The sequence below is a fragment of the Hippoglossus hippoglossus genome, chromosome 21, assembly GCF_009819705.1.
Source record: "Hippoglossus hippoglossus isolate fHipHip1 chromosome 21, fHipHip1.pri, whole genome shotgun sequence".
NCBI lineage: Eukaryota > Metazoa > Chordata > Actinopteri > Pleuronectiformes > Pleuronectidae > Hippoglossus > Hippoglossus hippoglossus.
Window position 1 is genome coordinate 15441941 of NC_047171.1, and position 15808 is coordinate 15457748.

Here is a 15808-nt window from a genome sequence, read left to right on the forward strand (position 1 = left end):
GCGTTGATGTACAGGTGACTGTGAACATTCACATAAACACAGTAACTGAATGACACCAGATGCAGAGTGTGAAGCATCAAACGCTCACAGGGAGAGTGATGAGGTAATGAGTAAGAGCAGATGACGTACGTGTGTGTGTGTGTGTGTGTGTGTGTGTGTGTGTGTGTGTGTGTGTGCGTATAGGTCAGTCTATGACTGTGTCCATCTGTTGTCCTGTCAGCGCTGCCAAGTCACATGACATCTGACAGGACACACAGACAGACACACACACACACACACACACACACACACACACACACACACACACACACACACACACACACACACACACACACACACACACACACACATTCAGATTGCTTTACTGCCCTGACTTACAGACATCACTACTGTATATGCTGTATTAAATTCACTTCAGGGATTTGAATCAGATTTAAATGAGCTCATTATCTTATTGATGATACACGACTGAGCAATAACACAGAAGAAGCTATTTTAGAAGTTTTTATTTGAATGTGATGTTACAGCAGCTGCTGGCGGCCATAAGAGCTGCACTGAGGAAAAGACCAAGGTCTCCACGTCTCTAGTATCCACATGGATACAGCAGTTGAAGCAGCTTTGCTAACTGGCTAATATTTCAGCTTTCTGAGGCAAATGTGGGATTTTGTGAAATGGACAAAAGGAAAAAATGCTGATGGCACTTATTCTCCAAGAATTTCCCCCAGGTTGAGAATTTACTTGTGGTGGTGGGGCTGTGTGTCTAATGTGCAGCCAGGCCGGGTCGAGAGGGGGAGAGAGCAACCTGAGTTATTTTCTGTTGTTTAAATTCACTGATTTCCCCTGAACACCTCAAATGCACACTAACACTAAGTGGTGTATGGACTGTTTTTATATAGAGCTTTTCTAGTCTTACCACCGACTCAAAATGTTTGACAGTGCATTCACCAATTCATAACACAACACTTTTTTATTTATCACACACTGTTCACACGCTGCAGGCTCAACCGTTATTTATGTGCATGTGCGAAACACATGCAAATAGAAGAAACACATGGAAATTAAGAAAACAGCTTCATTTAATTTGACGACAGACGTGCCGCAAAAAGTCACAACACATGCAAATACAGAAACCCGCTCCAAATAGTGAAAACGACGCCGGAAATGATTCCAGGGGACCCAAAAAAGTGTTGAACCTGGCTGCAGTTCAACGCTTTTGAAGTTATTGAAGTCTGCTACTCGTCAGTGGTGCTGGAACTTCACAAAGCATTGATCTACAGCCAGGTTCGTGCCAATTTCACCTGAGGCTCATGGGAACTGAAGTGAAATTGTGTGAAACTGTGTAATGAAGGTGACCTATCTGTAAGTGATGATCATAAATATAAACCTTTAGAATCATTGAGTTATCCAGACTGTGCTGCTTCACATCACCTGTCTCTCTCTCTCTTCCAGCTGGTTGTTAGTACTCAACTTTATGTTCTGCAGACAGCTGGTTAATCTGCCACTGTGATGAATTAGCTACAAAACACACACACACACACACACACACACACACACACACACACACACACACAGAGAGAGAGAGAAAGAGAGCCAGCTGATGCTGACATCAGCTTTAACAAGGAGAGGATTAAATATATCTGCTCTATTGAGCTAGGAATTACACAACACACACATACATACACACACACTCTGGTTAACACACACGCATATACTGCAGATTAAGATGCAGACAAAGAAAGAGCAAGTCGGTGAACTGCATCAAAGTGAAATGAAATATGAGCATTTACCTTTTCTGTTGTAATGTGTGTGTGTGTGTGTGTGTGTGTGTGTGTGTGTGTGTGTGTGTGTGTGTGTGTGTGTGTGTGTGTGTGTGTGTGTGTGTGTGTGTGTGTGTGTGTGTGTGTGTGTGTGTGTGTGTGTGTGTGTGTGGAAGAGTCTAATCCAGGCTGACCAGGCAGTCAGTAATCAGAGAGGCCAGCTGTGGGTTATAATCGCACACACATACACACACACACACACACAAACACACACTAACACACAACAATGTGATTCCTGACTGAAGAGGAAAAGCAGACATATTTTCTTCTGTGAGATGAAGCAGGTCAGTGCTTCACAATGAGCTGAAGAAGTTTCTAACCCTCCAAAGAGACTCGCTGAGTTTTAATGTCGTCTCCATGTCTTTAAAGTCAATACCTGCTGAGACACATCATCTCTCTCACAGTACGAATCTCAGTCTGTGCCGCTAGAGGGAGAAACCAAACCCAGAGGAGTGAGACCCCTGACTGACCACGAGGCTCATGTGACCTGAGCGAGCACTTCTACTGGCCTGTTCACAACTTTTACCGTTTTGCAGCTAAGTTTTGAAAGGCATTAAAGAGAAGTAGATCCACTCCACTCAACTCAATGGGTTCTGTTTTGGGTCATATCCCACTCCTCCACAAACATTTCATGGAAATCATATGAGTAGTCATTGCGTAATCCTGTAAAATAACAAAGGAGATGAAAGCATAATCTCCTTGGTTTTGGTAGTAAACTTAATAATATAACATGTTGGGACATATACTTTAAGCAAAGTGTAAAAACAGATATTCATGTCCGTTTTCAGTGTTTATGCTAAGCTACGCTAACTAGCAGCTGGTTCAATCTTCTCATCTAACCCTTAAGGAAAAGCAAAAACTCTTGTTATTAAAATGTTGAACAATTTCTTTTAATGTTTTGAATGGTTTGTGCAGATGAGTTTGTCGTCTGCATAGGTGAACGCCCAACATCACACCCGCTGGTAGATGCACAAACAAGACACACTAGGAAAATCCAAAATATGAAATGACACTGATAACTTTGGGAAACATAATAATGAATTCATTTATTTATTTATTTATATTTACCTCGAAAGGAAAATACATTTATTAACAGAGCAGATCTATTTTAATGTAGAAAAATAAAGAATCTAACCACTGCCACCTCCACTCACCATCATGTGCAACCATTAACACAATGTGACTATAGTTTGGGGCCAAACCTTTTATGACTGGGATGTATGTCAGCTTTTCAGGAACTAACAGGCGACTGCAGTGTGTGATTGTTCAGATGGGAATGGAGGCTTTTACCAACCATTGTTTTCACAATCAGATTCAGTATAATGTCAAATGTTATGTTTTCTTGATCACACGCTGTTTTGATGTCAGTGAGCGAACGAACGAGGAGAAATCCCTGAATCCTGCTTGTGTAAAGATGAAGGGAAGGCGACACTGAGAGGGGTCACTAATGTATGTCTCTTTTGCCCGAGAGAGATTGCACAACACAGACACACACACATGCAAACACACAGACACGCACAAACACATTTATACACATGCACTTAAACACACACACACACTAACCTGAGGGGACGACAGGACAAAGAAACTAATGGAGATGTAACAAGACAGAGAGAGAGGTCTTAGAGTGGCTGTCTCTCACCCTAAGGCCAATAGCTGGTAATGGCAGTGGTCAAAGAAACACACACACACACACACACACACACACACACACACACACACACACACACACACACACACACACACACACACACACACACACACACACACACACACACACACACACAGTGAACAAAGCAGTGGCCAGCAGCAGCAGAGATGCTGCAACAACTACTCGATCCAGTTTGATGTTTGTGTGTTCGTCCCTGCAGTAATCTCAGATCCTGGTGAAAAACACCAGTTTATTATTTACACGTTGATATATTTCTGCAGAGAGTGGTCCAACCAAGAAAATATTGTCTAATTGTCTCATTCTTCCCATAAAGCAATCATCTTTAGAATTGATAAGTAAATAAAAACAAATCTTGATTTAATGAAGCAATTTCCTTACAGATACATCAGTGTTTTTCTATTTGAGGATGTTTCTCCCTCTCGGGTTGTGTCTGACCTCCAACCTTTTACCACAAGTAAAAATGTTGGCAAAACCATTTAATTTCCAATTTCAAAATCTAAACTTATGCAGCTCTGACCTGAGCCCACAAATAATCATAATAATATTAATAATAATAATAATAATAGTGTGAATTTATATTGCGCCTTTCAAGAGACCCAAGGACACTTTACATATGTCTGTGGGGACAAAAGTAATAAGCACAAAACAGGATAGAAATAAACAGCACTAATGGCAGGGTGAGGCATCATCTGAGGCCAAAGGCCTGACTGTAATAAAACACTGGGTTTCTTTAGTCGGGAGGATGGCCCACCTGACAGACTGAATTCAGGGCATAAAAGTTTGACGGGACGTTATTTGTCCTGGCTCGCTCTTGACACAGCTACCGACCAACTCACATGTTCCTGTTGTTGTTCAGTGAACCTGAACTAAACCAGGTCAGAGTCAAAGATGAACATGGCAGTTTGTCTGATCTCTGGGATACATGACGATACAGAAAAAACAAGCTCCAAATAAAGAGAATGCATCCATCCACATGTAGTTAATAGTAATAGGAAATGGTAAATACACAGTATTTAAATTATATAAAGCTTTTCCAGTCCTATCAACCACTCAAGGCTCTTAAAAGTGAAAGTCACATTCAACCATTCACACACGCACATTCACACAGCGCTTCTATGCGCATAACGCTTTTTAATCACACACCATTCACACACTGTCAGCAGCCGTCGGGGCAATTTGAGGTTCAGTATCTTGCCCAAGGACACTAACACATGCAGAACAGAGGAGCCGGGGATGGAACCGACCTTCTGGTTTTAGGGGGACCCTCTTTACCTCCTCAGCCCCAAGGTGGTTTGTGAGCAGGATTTTCACTGAACTGATTTGTACCAAGATTGGTGGAAGGATGGGGAACTTTTAAATTCTCTTATTGGATCTAGTCAAATCTGCAGATCAATAAATTTAGATAATTGCCCTTAACATTTCCAGGTACACAGTATTTTTTAACATAGAATTGATGTAAAAAATCTAACATATTTATAATGTTGAGATCTAAGACTTTGTACAATTTGGTGCAACTTATCAGACTAGTTCCTCTCCCCTTTTATTTTTCTATTATAAGAGCTACACAGTTGTGTAGTATTGGAGGTTTGTGCTCTAGTACCATTCTAGTTACTAATGAGTGTTTGAATGCAGTCTGTTGCTCTCAGCATGAACAGAAACAGTTTTACAGAAGCAAGGATTTCATTTGCATCGCGCTCAGAAAGTGAGCGTGTTTGTGTAAAATCTAATCCTCTCATGTGCACAGCTGACATCATGTTGTATGGTTTACATACCGCAGTTTACACATACACACACACACACACACACACACACACACACACACACACACACACACACACACACACACACACACACACACACACACACACACACACACACACACACACACACACACACACCGTGAGGTGATTCTGTCTGTCCAACCTTCACTTCAGGACACTGTGACTCCTGCTCTGTCTTTAAATAGCCGCTCTGCTCCATCAGGACCTGACACTTTCTGTTCAAGGTGAAACTCGGCTTTCGCACTAAAATCCAGGACTGAACCGTTTCACTGACGCAGCTGATAAAAGATCAGACCTGAGGGGACGTGACACTAATGAACCACCTCCGGGTTCCTGACACTGAACTCAAAGACAAAGAAGAAAACATTTACAGCTGCATGCAAACGTCGGGGCAGTCAAATGACACGCATGTTGATTTTTTAAGTGAAAGAAGTCAATACAACCTCTGCAGCAAACACACGTTTAAATGAGCCTTTCTTTAAATGTCAATGCACTGAAAAAACAGGGAAGAAATTGTGGGACATGCAAAAAGGAACCCTTCTTTGTCAGTACCTGGTTACCACCTCTGCAAGTGTGGAGGTGGAAATATTCTGCTTTGGGCATATGTGGCAGCCAGTGGCAGAGGAACACTGCACAGATACAGGGAAGAATGGATTTGACCAAATACAAACAGATTTTGGACGGAAATATCCTGCAGTCCGTCAAGAACGTGAAACTGAAAAAAGGGCAGGCACCAAATCTATCATGAATGACCTCGAGAAACAAAAACTCAAACTTTTGCTTCAGATCTCAGAGTTGTGTAATTTAAACATGACTGGAAATCTATGGGAAGATCTAAAACCTGCTGTGTGTGCAAGACAGAGTAAAGATGTCTCCAAAGTTGAAGTGATCTGCAGGACAATTATTAAATCAAGACTCTTAGCTGGATACACAAAGTGTTTGCAAGCTGTGAGGTCTGTTAGGGACATGTATTCACTATTTTTCACTTTAAAAATCTGCAAAATGTCTGATTTACCAAAACCTGTCCACACAGCTTTAACAGTTTCTCTGTTGCTTTGATGTTGTATTCAAAGTAAATAGAACTGATTCATCTGCATTAATACGTGAATGAAGTTCAGAGTCAATTTAAAGTTGCATATTGAGGATTATTGGTATTGCTGAGATCATAGAAGGAGAAGCAGCAGCGGTCTCAGATTAGTTTCTCTTCAAACTCCATTTTGCTCCATTGTTGATAATTCAGATTCCAGCGCTGACCTTTCTTTGCACCATCCACACACTTATAGGATTTGTTGAACTTTTTGGGGAAATGCTCTTATTTGCCTTCTTGCCGAGAGTTAAATGTTAAATGTGTGTTCCAGTAAATATGAAGCTGCAGGCAGGAGATAAGTTAGTTTTACATGAAGACAGAATAAAAAGGGGAAACAGCTGTAAATCCCACCAACCAGCACCTCTGAAGTTCACTAATTAAGACGTTACCTCTCTGTTTCTTTTCAATTTGCACAAAAAACCAACACTGTGGTTTTTAAAAGGCTTTATGGCGTCTTCTTGGCATCTTGGGAGTGGTGTCATCTCATGAAGTTGCCATGTAATTAGTGGACACTTCAGGAAGTCACTGTGCTAAACCAAGAGAAAATCCTGCTATAAATGTGCTGGATTTTTAAACGTTGGACAGAACCAACCCCCTGTCTCCAGTCTTAATGCTGAATGAAGCTCTTTACTTGCAGCAACTCAACTCGTACTGGTCACGTTTACAGCTTCAGAAAGAAAACTGCAACTAGCATCACCACAGACCAAGAAACCAGCCCATTCCAAACAAGCAGGTTCACGAGAAGTATGAAAATATAAATGCAACATTATTGGGATCTGAAGAAGGCATATATATGCCTTTTATATATATATATATATATATATATATATATAAAGATAATGTTTGTAACTTATTCTGTTTCCTGCCTGAAACAGGAAGCTTCAGAATCACTGAGATAAACCAGATGTTCGTCTTTTAGAGACTGCTGGGGATTAACCCACACACACACACACACACACACACACACACACACACACACACACACACACACACACACACACACACACACACACACACACACAAACACACACACACACACACACACACACACACACACACACAAACACACACACACACACACACACACAGAGAGATATACTATTTCTATCTTTGTGAGGACTTCCACCAGTCCCTTACTCTAATTTTAATCATGTCCTTACATAATGTCTACAACTCAAACTGGTCCTCACTATGTGAAGCCATACAAGTACACACAAACATGTATATAACCCACTGCATGTAGGTTACCCAGCAGGCTGTGCAGGATTTGATGGGACATGATTGGTTGATCCAGAGGGGGATTGCGGGATTGGGATTATAATCCACAGATAAGTGTGTGTGTGTGTGTGTGTGTGTGTGTGTGTGTGTGTGTGTGTGTGTGTGTGTGTGTGTGTGTGTGTGTGTGTGTGTGTGTGTGTGTGTGTGTGTGGTAGCTCAGTTGGCATAATCTGTGGTCTAATAATAGAGATTACCACTCACATTCTTCTGAACATCTACTGACTCCGTCCCCTCCCTTGAAGTGACTATCAGAAAAACACTGAATTAATTTGACCGCTGACATCGCTGTGACTCTGTGTGTGTGTGTGTGTGTATACATCAGTCCGCTGACAATACAGACCTAACACACTACTTGTATGTGCTAAAATAGATAATATATGTATAGTCCAGAATAACCTGGCTCTAATGCTCCATGTCTGGCCCTGTGTATGCTGAGAAAGGCTCCAGCACCCAGAGGCCCTGAGCAGGTCCAGCAGGTGAAGAAGTTGTATGAATGTATGGATGTATTATTTAGTTCATGTCTGCAGCTGCAGTGTGATCGCAGGAACTCAAAATCTGGGTCCAACAAAAGCCTGGATCTGCTGCACTTTAAAGAGCAACGCACACAAGCAGCATATGAAGCATTTTAAAACAGTAACACCCACTGTTTTCTGTGTAAGACCATGAACTGGTGCAAAACGAGAAGCGTCACCCCGTCGTGATACAACATTTAGCTAATTTCGCAGCGTCAATACGTTTTCAAGAGAAGCAGCACTTGTTTTATGGACTGTGTCTGTGCCATCGTACCTTCAATACTGTTATAGCATGTCGTCTCTTATCTCTTATCGTCACAATAGATAATAAGAATCTTATTGTCAAAAATGAAAAATGTGCAGACCCACAGTCCTTGCATCATAGCAATAAAAATGAAAGAAAAGACAACGCTTGTAGAGTCGTAGTTAGAGACATCTGTTCCTCAGGTGAGAAAACATGTTCAGTATGACGCAGATAAAGTAGCTTTAGTGTTTTCTGATACAGGACATTAATGTCACTGTTGAGTCTAATGCTCGGGCAAAATGTTTGGATGATTTAAATTAATTTGACACCCTAGAGACATGAATTGAGGGGTAGCCTGAAGTGTCCTTGAGATGTTCCTGTTGAACATGTGACCCGACACAATGGCCTATGTGTGTTGCCCTTGAACCAGACCCAGCCCGAGCAAATACATTCCGTAGACTGGACATAAAGATGGACGACGTGTCTCCATTTCTTCCCACTATCCAGAAATGAAGCCAAATATCACGGACAGGAACGCTGCCATCTTGCATTGATACCATTTGGAGCCAGAGTCCGAGCAGTATAACGATCTGGGGATGAAGCTGTGGTATCGAGGTCATGCCGACACACACGCTTGACCAATCGTGAATCAGTCTCAGCTGTAAATCCTTATCTATCTATATATCTATATATAAATATAGCATCAAATAACAAATTCTAACCGAACTTATCGGAAAAATTAACTCTTGGACATACATCAGTGTGACACCTAGAACGACAGAAACCATCTTTGAGAAAAATTTGGTTGACGTGTACTTTGACTCTTTAGTGGGCTCCATGTCCCACCCACTAACATGGATGATACAGGGTTAATGACTTGTGCTGCAGCCAGCCTCCAAGGAGCGATCAAGATGCTTTGGGGAGCCGTCATGTCGTCCATCTTTACACACGTGACCAACTATCTTCACACATGCAGCATACTAATACTGGGTAGTTCCTCCTTCTGCTCTAAACACAGCCTCACTTCCTTGGGACGTAGATTCCTCGAGATATTAGAGACTGCTCCATGTTGACATGAACACATGACATCATTACTGCCGATTCATCAGCTGCACATTCAGGCTGCAGATCTCACATCCCAAGAGTTCTGTTGTCTTCACCTCTGGAGAGCAAGGAGGCCATTGAAGTTCAATGAACTCAGTATCAAATTCATTTATTCTGTTTGAGACGCAAATGGTAATAAATGCAATTCAGCCATCGTTCATTTTGTTATTTCCTGCTGTGATGCTTTAAAATGCTGCTGCAGTTATAAAAGGCCTTTTGCATGAATAAGCAGGTGTGCACATGTTTCTAATAAAGTGCTCGGGGACTGTACGGTGATTTGATTTCAGGGAACGATAACAACCCGAGTCCATATCCCCTTAATGTAACAAAATCTGGCTGCAATAACTAGATGAGAGCCCTGACTGTCCCATCTGTGTCTTTATCCACTCTGAATTATCTCAACTGTTGGAAATTTGGTCAAGGCATTATTGTCCCCTTCAGGAAGAAACCTAATCACACTGATGTAACGTGATCTTCTGACTTTAGAGTTATCTAGCACCTTCAAAATGTTATTTCTTCCAAAACCAAATATGTGCAAAGCTAAAGACATTTCCATCAGCCTCAGCGGCACGAGTAAACATGTTGACGTGCTGAAAGTTAAGCGTGGTAAACAACATGGCTGCTAAACATCAGCCCCCAGAACGTGGTGATCGGTATTCACAGGAGAAGATGAGGACTCTGAAGCATTAACCTGGCCCGAAAGGCGAGAGCCCCACTGTGACATCACTTCCTTCTCAACATGCTGACTCATCAAACATTCAACAGCCGTTCCACTCAACTAATGGAAGAAGGAACACGAGACAAACGCACAGAAACACACACCTTGCTGAGCAGGTGGACACACTGATTAGTTTCTGGTCTCTTTTAGACAAACTGAAGCCGACAGAGTGACACCACATGAGGACGGGGCTGGGGGATCATACAGAGTGAAGTTTCTGTGAAACTTAGTTTTCTGTGTGACTCGGTTTGACAGGCTTGATGTTTCTTGTCATTTTTCCTGCTGACACGCAGGAACTGTCTCTCTGACTCAACATCTGAGTCATGTCAGAGCTAAGCTGAGCAGCATCTGACAGCAAATCCTTTTCTTTACGTCTCTGGTCCTCTGTGCACACACTCTGTACCCACATCTCTCACAGCCCCCCCCCCCCCCCCCCCCCCCCCCCAAGAAAATCATTGGTTGTGATGAACACCAGATGGAGGAGAAGAGATTTAACATATTTTCACTCTGGATCATTTGTTCCTGTATGGACTGAAAAATAACCAGCCTAGTCTCTAAAGCTGCTTTCAGACCTGCACTGAACTCTGGAGGTTTTCCTGATGTCTCAGTCAGTTGCTCTGGACATTGATCGAGTGAGTCCGTGTGAGAATACGATTAAGAATATGTGCGGAAAAAATCCACAGCGAGCAAGATGTCGTTTCTAAAACAAGTCAGGCGCAAAAAACTTTAAGAATACAAATATCTCAGGATGAGAAAAAGAGGAGCCATACACATACAAGATGCAGACAAAGATGCCAACCTGGAGAGACGACGAGCAAAATACATTCAAGCAAAAACAAAAATGTAATTTCTGCAGCATAATTTATACGTCATGTCCTGCCTTTGGTCGTCACCCCTCGTCTGAATGTTCTGGACCTTTTCTGAATGTTTTCCGGAGTTTAAGTCACAGAAAACCTGTTTATTTGCCACCTTAATATCTGATTTTGCAGTTGAAGGTCCATGCGTAATGAATACAGCATTGTTATTTTTTTATTGTACTCAGATCAGGGAAACATCATGCACTTTGTTTCAAGTTTTAATTCTAACCCCAACCACCATCTTTCTCTCACCTTTACAAAGCTCTTCTGTTGCCTAAACCACAGACAGGACTCTAGATGAGAACCCTGATCTCTGATGTAACTGATGTAAAAATAGCGCTTCATGTTATTAAAAATGAAGATTATATTTACAGCACATTTCCTGTCAAACATATTTGGTGTTTAGTTGTATAGAAGTGTAATTTGTAGGAGACATCGTGGTCTGAGTGTCTGCTGCCTCACAGGTTCAACTCCAACTTCCTGCGGCCTCCCAACTGATGACACAGTTTAAGTGTGTGTGTATGTGTGTCAGTGTGACCTTCACAACCTCAGTGTGTGTGTGTGTGTGTGTGTGTGTGTGTGTGTGTGTGTGTGTGTGTGTGTGTGTGTGTGTGTTTGTTTGTGTGTGTGTGTGTAATACCTCAGAGACATGAGTCGTAAGGAAACACTTCATCACTGCCGTCCTATTTACACACACTTTGTCTTTTACACACTCATAGTCGACTTTTTTTCTCTCTCTCTCTCTCTCTCTCTCTCTCTCTCTCTCTCTCTCTCTCTCTCTCTCTCAGATCGCCGAAGGGCCAATAATTGTGTTTTTGATGATAATCATCCAATCACATTTCATTAAAGTCATCACTTCCTCTTTGTCACATGATGGGAAAGTAATTAATAGTTCCTGAGAACACGGGGAGCAGCTGCACACACACACACACACACACACACACACACACACACACACACACACGCACACACAGGTAGCTCCATAAATCACAGCAGACAGAATGGGAGTAATGAGGGGTGGGTACCTGTTAGTGCTCTGTACTGTAGACGGCACCTACTGCCACACACACACACTCGCACATACAGTACTCCACACACTGCAGTACTCTGAGTATTACTGCTACAGTGACACCTCTGGGTGAAAGTACAGGTGTTATACACAGTTGTTAACACAAGTAGAGTGTGTCAACAACAAAATCGCAGAGCAAGCACCAGAAATAGGTTCTACCTGTGATAAACTGTGGCTGCTGTGAACGGTAAACTCATCAGGCCAACGATGCAGGAGGTTTCTGCCTCTATTAATTAAATAGACAATAATGTTCCACCTCTTTTAACAGAACTGCAATAAAGATGTTACAATGAGCTCATGTCTCACTCTCTCTCTCACACACACACACACACACATACACATTAAGAAACAACAATTCTGCTAGCTTGTGTGTGTGTGTGTGTGCGTGTGTGTGTGTGTGTGTGTGTGTGTGTGTGTGTGTGTGTGTGTGTGTGTGTGTGTGTGTGTGTGTGTGTGTGTGTGTGTGTGTGTGTGTGTGTGTGTGTGCGCATGTGTGTGTGCGTGTGTGCATGTGTGCATGTGTGAGAGTGAGTTTTCTCTGTAGGTTTTCCAAAGTAATCTGTCCTGACGTAACAACATGCTGCTTCTCAATCTGCCCACTGCTGGAGTCCTGGCACACACACACACACACACTGTGTTTAGTAATGTTGTCATGCTCTATAAATAGGTAAAATTGATTTGTGTGGAGGAGAACAGTGTTACAGTTGGATACATTTATCTTTACTGTACTGAACAATGTAAACTAACAGGCTGTAGTTAAACAATACACAGAGGTTTAACTAGTCCTAATGTCCCTAAAAAGCTTGTTATTGTCTAAAATAAAGTTAGTACAGGTAAGTATTGTTTGACAACTAGTGAGTAGTAGTGGGTATGAAATTCAACAGCAGGTTAATATGGTTGAGTTAAAACTGTTTAACAGCAGGTTAGTTAGGCCTAACATATTGTTCCTACAGAACAGCAGCTGGTTAATACACTCTACCAGCAGGTTAACATGGTTTAACAGCAGGTCAGGATGGTCGAACAACTAGTTAACAATCTAGTATGTTGTTTTTAGTGCTGATTTAACTGTTTTTTACCAGATGCTGCAGCGTCAGTGTGTTCACCTGCATTCACCTGTTTACTTCACCTCACCTCCTCACTCCACCTTCCACTGTCCGGTACTCTCACAGAGACGCAGACTGATAACCAGGTAATACTAACTAGTTGTTATGGTTTAACAGCAGACCGGTGACTGGTTCTGTCCTCTGATTGGACGTTTGTCTCAGTGTGAACGTGCCCTTGTCAGTTTCCCTCTTCGGCTTTAATTAAGTAGATTTGTGTTAATTAGACTCTTAGAAGCCTGAGACATAACTTAGGTAGGAAGGAAGGAAGGAAGGAAGGAAGGAAGGAAGGAAGGAAGGAAGGAAGGAAGGTACAAACGAACAAACGGTAGAGGTGGATTTCATACAGTATGAGCAGTATGGGCAACTGGGGCGATGGCAGCACCAAGTTTTCAGGTCACAAAGGAAAAGGAGGATAAAGGTGCAATGGTGTAGAGGTAGAGAAGGAAGGGATGAGAAAGGAAATAAGAGAAGTAGATGAGCAAGTATAGGAGAAGAAAGGAGCAGGTATTTCAGGGGCAAGTGAAAGTGGAGAAAAATTAGGGCAGTGAAGAAAAGAAAGGAAGGAAAAGGAAAGGAACGGGTCTGTCATTTCGTCACCTAAGTGAAAATTAACATCTCCATGACAGAAAGAGAGAGAGACAGAACGACTGTGGACGATTTGGATTGTGTGTGTGTGTGTGTGTGTGTGTGTGTGTGTGTGTGTGTGTGTGTGTGTGTGTGTGTGTGTGTGTGTGTGTGTGTGTGTGTGTGGGCTTTGTAACGGATTATCTGACAATAATGAAGCATGTTCAATACACACACGAGATTAAACCGTCTGTATGTCTCAAACTCAGCCCTGATTAAAAAAAAAACCACACAGGTTTTATATTTCATTACAGTTTTATAATGTAATTTATTAATAAACAGATCAGACCAAACCATGTGAAACTGATTGTTGCACAGTGAATAGACGAACAGAACACATTACGAGATGCCCATCACAACTTCCTACAGCCCATAGTGACCTCATCACATGTCTGATGAACAGTTCAAAATTTACTTTGATGTGAGTCAATAAAAAGCAGCAGATCCTCCGGTTTGTGAATGGGGAACCATCTTATGTTTGGATTTTTGCTTGAAAAAGTGACTCAAACTATCAAAACAATTACTGTTTAGGTTTATGTGGATTTGTTAATAGACAAATTATATCCAATTTATATGTGCAACTATAAGATAAACTGAAAAAAAATGATAAAATTCACAGAGTGAAACAGAGAGGTCAATAAGAACAAGCTGGTGCAGCGGTGGAAGCAAAATAACAAACCTTTACTTAAAATAAACTAGTAATCCAATAAATTCTCCATTACAAGTAATGTCGTCTGACCTTGCCACTCGAGCCAATCACGGTTCAGACAGTTCTCATGTGTGACGGTGCAACAAGCAAATGCTGTCAGATCAAGAGCATCCATCTTCAGAAACCTCCTCCAGACTCCTCTCCTAACACGTCTAACATCCCAGCATGCAGTGGACTTCTTTACTCCATCTTCTACACTTCAGATCTGGCTACTTACTTCAGGGTCTCCTCCTGTACTCAAGCTTTAGTGTGGTCCTCCAGGTGGAAGTCACTTTGGGTAAAAGCATCTGTCAAATGAGTAAATGTGAACATAAATATGTTGCTTCACAGAGGCCGCAATGTTTTTTATATATTCTACAAACCTTTAGTTAATTTAATCTTTGACAATACAACAAACATTACAGCTCATCATATTTTTTAATATGTAAAATATTAGTAGAGTGTATAGTGAAATCTTCAAGTAAAGTACCTCTGATTTGTAACTAAGTATAGTACTCGAGTAAATGTTGTTACTTTCCACCTCCAAATCAGCTTAAAAAGTATGATTCCTTGATATATGTTTAACAACCCAAAAGTATATAGTTAAATTTAGCTCCACTTAACTTACACAATACTGCACAAGTATCATTACATAATATAACATAACACTTAGAGTGTCCACTTTTCTGCACCATCGCTACATTTTCCTTTAATATTCAATGTACATTTTACTGGTAATATTTATGTATTTTAACTATTGGAGTATTTTTATTTAAAGATCTGAATATTCCATCACTGTTTCAGTACCGTTTTACGGTATTTTCCTTGATTGTTTTCTTTTTATATTAAAACCCTTATACATTTAAGGACTTTTTACTGATTCATTACTGAAATACATTACACAAAAATCTGATAATTGCTAATATTACATATCTTACTGAAAATGTACTTGTAATAGAGTATTTTTCAGAAGTGTAATGTAACTATACACATTGTGTTTTAACCTCTTGATTTAATTCTTAGATTACAGTGAACTGAACTAAGTCACATCCCTCACTATAGTTTCTTACAATGAATTAATTAATCGAAAAACCAGCATATTATTCCATAATGAAGATGATCATTGTCATTATATAAAATAGATTTCAGCTCCACCTCAACCAACTAAAAAAACAACTAAAAAAGTCAATCTCTGCTTAAACAGATTCAGTTTATGACGGACAAATACATAAATTCATTTGTCGAAGCTGCCAG

General features: G+C 41.1%; 1 protein-coding gene across 2 annotated transcripts in view; it reads right to left on the reverse strand.

Annotated features, from left to right (window-relative positions):
- The window catches only part of znf385b (zinc finger protein 385B), a 44909-nt gene that overhangs the window by 28212 nt on the left and 889 nt on the right, over positions 1-15808 (reverse strand). Inside the window, exon 2 of one of the 2 annotated variants that reach the window (XM_034575003.1) lies at positions 14793-14862. The exons of the other annotated variant lie outside the window; for it this stretch is intronic. The gene's annotated coding sequence lies outside the window, so the exon portion shown is untranslated. The remainder of the gene's footprint in view (positions 1-14792; positions 14863-15808) is intronic. 2 annotated transcript variants of the gene reach the window in all.